The sequence below is a fragment of the Mandrillus leucophaeus genome, unplaced genomic scaffold (genome assembly GCF_000951045.1).
Source record: "Mandrillus leucophaeus isolate KB7577 unplaced genomic scaffold, Mleu.le_1.0 Scaffold1049, whole genome shotgun sequence".
NCBI lineage: Eukaryota > Metazoa > Chordata > Mammalia > Primates > Cercopithecidae > Mandrillus > Mandrillus leucophaeus.
In genome coordinates, this window is record NW_012098643.1 from 14,515 (window position 1) to 21,212 (window position 6,698).

Genomic DNA, 6,698 nt, shown 5'->3' on the forward strand with positions numbered 1-6,698 from the left:
TGCACATGTACCCTAGAACTTAAAGTATAATAATAATAATAATAAAAAGAATTTCTTAGATATCATGATTCACTTTCCTCTTGCTGCTTTCAGGATTCTTTCTTTTGATAATTTGATTATAATTTGTGTCACGGTGGGTGTCATTGAATTCATTGGATTCTTAAGGATTTCTTAGATATGAACATTCACTTCCCTTTTGCTGCTTTCAAGATTCTCTCTTTTGATAATTTGATTATAAGGTGTGTCACAGTGGGTGTCATTGAATTCGTTGAACTTGGAGTTTGTTATGTTTTTTGAATATGTAAGTTTGCCTTTTATAGAATTCATATAAATGGGCCTACAGCCTTTGAGATGGACTTTTCTCACTTATCAGTTTGCATTTCAAATTCAACCATGTCTTTATGAGTCTTGACAGGTCATTCCATGTTATCACTGTGCAGCATTCCATTGCATGGGTGTGATGTACCACAGTTTATCGATTCAATTATTGAAGGACATCTTGGTAGATCACAGATAGTGGATATTATGACTAAAGTTGCCATAATTATTTTGAATACACATTATATTTTGTAGAGATATTTTAAAATGTACTAGATCAACTTTTGAATGTGGTGTTGCTGGATCATATCATAAAATTATGTATATCTTTTAAGATTGTGGGTTAGTATGGATTTTTTTCATAGTGCTTATATTTTATTCAACCTTTCTCAAACTTACAGTAGAATTTTCAGGTCTCTCATCCTATGTTAGAGTTCAAACAGTCTTTATTCTCCAAATTTTTTTCCACAATTTTGTTTGTGTTTCTGTTTTCCTTTTTTTTACTTTTTTGGAGGAAGACCACAGCCTATGCACATTCACTATCTTGAAAAGATTCCTAGAAGGAGAAGTTTCTGATTCATTCCATCATTTACCACATATCCTTCTTAATCTCATTAACACTAAGCATAAAGTAATATAAAGTATTTTATATTACTAATAGCTCTTGAATTTTGCTCTTAAATATTTGTATCTAACATATGGAGAAAATAAAAGTAGAATTTATAAGGTTTATAAACTTTGGAAAGATTAGTGCTAATGAGCTATTCAGTTTAAGAATTTAGTCTAAAAATTAGGTTATTTGCAGGAGAAGGAATGTGATATTTAAATGATCAGTTTTTTGTTGTCCTAAACAGCTAACCACAGTAACAGTAGACTAAATTGGAGGTAACATTATATATATTTTTTGCACAGAATAAACTATTATATATTTTTTCATGCAGAATAAAAATATCTATACATGTTAATATTTTGCAAATCAATAAGTCAACATATTGCTATTTATTGTTTTTAGAATTTTTTTGTATTAATTGAATTCAGAGGAAAGCTGTAGATAGTCCAAATAACATGGAAACATTACAGTATTTTTTTATATCCTTTGTTCTACATTTCTGCTTAGGTTAACTCTCATTTTTATTACACAAGAATAAATGTCAAGATTAGTCTATCTTATTATTTCTGCATACTTCATTCAAATCATATATTTGCATTTGCTTTGTCCTAAAAACTTCTGACACACTCTTAAAATAAGGATAATATAAAAGGTCTTAAAGAAAATCCAGTATCTTTCTTAACCATAAACAACTTGAACTTGATATTTTGCCTATATCTGTTTGATTAGCCATGTGTTTCTGTAATATTTTGAGTACTATCTGTAGCCTGTGCTAAGTACTTTATATGCAGTCTCTGATTTAATTTTTTCTCAGGACAATTTAGTGGTAGGTACTATTATTATCACTATATTCTATTGTCTTTATCACCTGTCTACTAATAATCCATTTCTTCCAATTTCATCATATTATGGTCAGTTTTATGATTTCTATTGTTCTGGCTCTTGGATAGTAGACAAACTCATTCCTGATTTTTTCACCATAGCATGATCTGCCAATTTTGGTAAACTGTTTTGGTTTTTTTTTTGAGACGGAGTCTCACTCTGTTGCCCAAGCTGGAGTGCAGTGGCGTGATTTCAGCTTACTGCAACCTCCGCCTCCTGGGTTCAAGCAATTCTCTGCCTCAGCCTCGTGAGTAGCCCAGATTATACGCCCCCGCCCCAACGCTCAGCTAATTTTTGTATTGTTAGTAGAGACTGGGTTTCACCATGTTGGCCAGGCTGGTCTTGAACTCCTGATCTTGTGATCCACCCACTTTGGCCTCCCTAAGTGCTGGGAGTACAGACATGAGCCACCGTCCCTGGCCTGGTAAACTGCTTTATAGACACGTATGGTTATTGCATGTCTATGGCTTCTGTGTGCGTATGTCAGTGCTATGAGGATGAGGATTATTATTGAGATTTTTTTCAAGAGAGATTTTAGAAGGGATGTGATGAAATGTAGATCTATAACAATAAAACAACTGTTACTTACATCCAGCCCCACCTTTAGTGTCTGGCCAAAAATGCAAAAAAGAAAGACCATTATCTGACTAATTGAGCAATGGACAGGCTTGTCTCTTGTCAGCTTTTCAAAGTAGAATTTTAAGATTCCTTACTCAGTAATAGGTAACATGGAGAATACTTTGAAAAGTAAAACAAGAAAATAAACATCATCTGTAATTTCACCAGCCATATATAATCATGTTTAATATATTGTTTCATTTGTTTCCTATCTTTTAATAAATGTTGATGAGAATGTAGTAATGCTTTACATATGTTTTTAGTACAATTCTAATGTTTTAAATTATATTAAACAGTCTTCCAAAGCATCCACTGTAAGGATCTTCACTATTCTACCATATGTATGTTCTGTAATTTATTGGATTCAGCATGGAAGGACAATGCAGGCTTAGTCTTTCATTCAGAAATAAAAGCAGAAGGCAGATATGCATGGGGAGTTGCAGTTACCATTTCTCTGAGCATCAAGAATATTTTACCAAATTCCTGTTTCTTTATTTTTTTCATATTTAATTTTAAATCTTTATTTGCCAGTACTATTTTGTTTAGTGGAATATATAGTATTGAAATGTGAGATAAAATGTTGAATCAAGTATTACACAAAATTAAAAGTGTTTGCACAAAGTGAATGGACCGCCACAAAATTATGTTATGTGAAAAAAGAGCAATTCTCAAAAGGTTACGTGATGTATAAATTCACTCAAATATTCTTAAAATAATGAAATCAAAGAGATGGATAAAAGAGTAATATTTACTAGAGGTAAGTATTTGGGAAGGGAGGGGTTGTTATGACTATACGTGGGGAGCAGAGGAGACTTGTGGAAATGGCATAGTTATGTATTTTCATTGTAGCAGTAGTTAGCCAGAGCTACGAACGTGATGCAAATTTCGTAGCATTATAAACACACACACACAAATGAGTGAATATATAATTAATCATATTGAAATATACTTTGTGAATCACAAAAAATTGAACGTGTTCATTCTTTCCTGTCATTTTTAAGTACTAATAATTCATATTTAATGATCCCCTAGAAAATTATGGAGTAGAAGTAATAGGAATGAACCTAAGGCTATCAGACTCTTAAGAAGATAAAGCTAACCTCTTTTGACATGCAGATAGATAACAGATAAAGAACTATGGTGTATGTGTGTGTGTGTTTGTGTGTGTGTGTGTGTGTGTGTGTGTGTGTGTGTGTGAAGTATGCCTCGCTCTAGGTCTCAGGGTCTGGATGTCATAAGTAGGGGAAGCTGTGACTTGTAGCTGCCCCTCTTCATGTTGTGGCCACTCTTCATATAGCTGGTCTGTGAGGAACTGTGAGTTTCCAGTTCTCCACCTCAACTTGTAAAGTGAGCCTGTCTGAGATGCTGGGGGCACTAGGGCTGCAGCCACTCTGGTACCTACAATGCTGCCATAAGCAGCCTCTTTGAGTGGGGTGTTCTGAGAAGGGGAGTCTCAGGGCATGACTCAAACTGTATTATCTCACACAGTGATCTCATTTGGCAGCTAATTTCCCAATTTTGCATGTTAGAAATCAGACGTTTCTCTAAGGATTTGTGTTGTAGATGTGATGTGAGGCTCTGGGGAGGAGTAGGGGACCTATTGAGAGAAGTCTGTTTACTTCACCCACTGTGCTTGGCATGTGTAATGGTCTATAGGAAGCATTTCGTGAGAACACTATTTGTAAACACCTGGCCTCAAGGTGCTGACATGATAGTTCTATTTCTGTAGCATCTGGCCAGTGGAGATCTTGGCCAAAAGCCCTTCCTTAGAGACTGGAGCAGTTGCAGAGCTGGGAAGCTAACGTGCTTAACTGAGGGATGTGATGCTGGGTTGATTCAGTGCTCTTGCTCTATCTGGAGGATAGCTGGTGAGTGCTCCAGAGAATTTGAGTCACTCCTTTTCCTCTTTTTTCTTATCTTCCTCTTCCTTCTTCTTCTTCAATTATAAAACCACATTCTTGGAAAGCTTCCTGATCATTGGCCCAGGTAAGGAAGCTCCAGCAACATTATTTTAAATGTTTAATATACAATGTTTAGTAAGCCCCATTGATTGCAGGAAGAGTCTTAGAAAGATGTGAAAGACATTCACATTGGCAACATATGTATCGAGTGAACAATGTGTACTAAAATGGACAGATGAGAGGTATACATTGGGGTGTGAGTTGATAATCTAGCAGGTTGTGGGGCTAGAGGGCTTTGGGAAAAGACAAAGGAAGAACATGCAAACAAATAAAATAATACTGTCTTTCAAAGACTGAAACCTGTTTTCAAAGAGAAGTAGAGAAAGCAAACATATAGGATCATACTTAGTTTATATTTTCCCCTAGATATCAGACTTTAAGTCCTCTGACCTTCTCTACTCTGCAAACCTTCTTCTAATTATTTACATAAGATACTGTGAGTCTATGCATCTTGTTCTCTATAGGATGTTCACAGGGAATCATATAGGGATGGTTGAATACATAGATTTGAAACGAATGCTTGTAACTTTGGTTCCCTTCTCTCAATTTCCTTAATGTGGTGACTAGGAAGCATGTTATTCATAAATTAAAAGGCTGTAATATACATCCTTGATGGTAGCAGTAGCAATCGTACTGGGGATACTGGATCTCACTCTGGTATCTCTCCCAGAAAACAAGTGCCTCTATGAGGGATGTAGAAAACAACTTCAAAGAGAAAAGGAATATAGGTAAAATCTGGGGTTTTGTGAGAGAAAGATAGAGGTGGAGCAGAAAATTTCAGGCTTGATCAGGGTCAACAGAAGGCAAGATGTGGTCAGTGCCTTCAAAACCAGAGGTAGGTATGATGCTGCTCTGTTTACAATTCCAGGGAGGAGGGTTGACCTGGCTGTGGTCATATAACTTAGCAAAAAACTCTGGGGACAGAACTCAGGTCTTTGTTAGGTCTGTCTGTCCTTCTAGCACATTGGCAAATTGTACGAGGAAAACCCAGGTGGAGATGGGTTCATGTACAACAATATGGCATTCAGTTACAGTGGATCAGGGCAGGAAGTTTTATGATTTAGGGAAGGTGTTAGACAGGAAGCATTCATTGCCCCCAGTCAAGAAAGAGAGCCCTTGACCACCAGTTAGAGAATCCCCCAAATCCCTCTTTGCCATAAGTCACTGAAATTGAGATCTAAGGCAGAGCCTCCATGAGTCAGGAGCACTTAATCCAGTGGAGAGATCCCAGAACAGGATATTTACCAATTTGAGAATCCCTGTCATGCCAGTAATGGATAAATTTGCATTTCAGTTGGGACATTGCTGGACCAGCCCAGTTTTAGGTAGTTCCCCTTCCTGCTGGGTGGGGTAGCAGGCCCTATAAAGAGGTTCTCTGCTCTACAACTCCTAAACTCCTGGTACTTGAGCACCGATCTGCTTTGGAGAACCTGGTGAGTCTGCTTCCTTGAGTTCCTCTGTTCTTTGTGCCCTGAAATGTTGAATTTAATCTGAATACGGCAAGTTTGGCAGATCCAAACCTCTGATCATAAGTTTGATGGTACTTAGTGAATGGAACTACAGGATTAGATTACATGATTTAGTGTTTTATATTGCTTTTTAAAAAATGCACAGTTATGTGTCCATATGAACAGAGAAGTTAAAAGGAAAGCCTTTGTTTGAAGAAAGGGATGAAGTATTTTTCTCTTTTCCATATTTTCCTGGTGTCCTTTTCAAAGGGTTGTCTTAGCAGGTGTGAGAGCCTGCACTCCTTCCTGAACAGCCCTTACTCTGTGCCCAAGTCAACCCACCGGTGCTTTACAACAGATAATGATGATAGGAATAGCTTGTGAGATTGCCCAGGGGGTCTGAACTTGTGACTGCCTTTCCTGAAGATGTTATTTTCATGGAAAAACATGCTTGCTTCTTTATTACAGAGATGTTTTCTTTGAAAAATTGTATGAGGAAAGGCATGATTTCCTAGGGCTGATGAAGCAACTTGCTAAAGTGGAAAGGAGAAGACAGGAAGTGATGAAAAGGGAGCTAAGAGTTTAAATAAATTTTTGGAGATTGGAGAAATAATATGCCATGGTATTACATAAGCTTTAATAATATGCCATGGTATTACATAAGCTTTGGCGTCTCTCTCTGGAGGATTCCTTTCCCGTGAACACTGTCGTATCATTTCTTTCAGATTCTGAGACTCCAGCAGGATGTCTTACCAACAGCAGCAGTGCAAGCAGCCCTGCCAGCCACCTCCTGTGTGCCCCACGCCAAAGTGCCCAGAGCCATGTCCACCCCCGAAGTGCCCTGAGCCCTGCCCACCACCA

General features: G+C 37.2%; 1 protein-coding gene across 1 annotated transcript in view; it reads left to right on the forward strand.

Annotated features, from left to right (window-relative positions):
* Positions 1-5,777: 5,777 nt before the first annotated feature.
* Positions 5,778-6,698, forward strand: part of LOC105540208 (small proline-rich protein 2D) — a 1,890-nt gene continuing 969 nt past the window's right edge. Inside the window, exon 1 of the mRNA XM_011980749.1 lies at positions 5,778-5,822. The gene's annotated coding sequence lies outside the window, so the exon portion shown is untranslated. The remainder of the gene's footprint in view (positions 5,823-6,698) is intronic.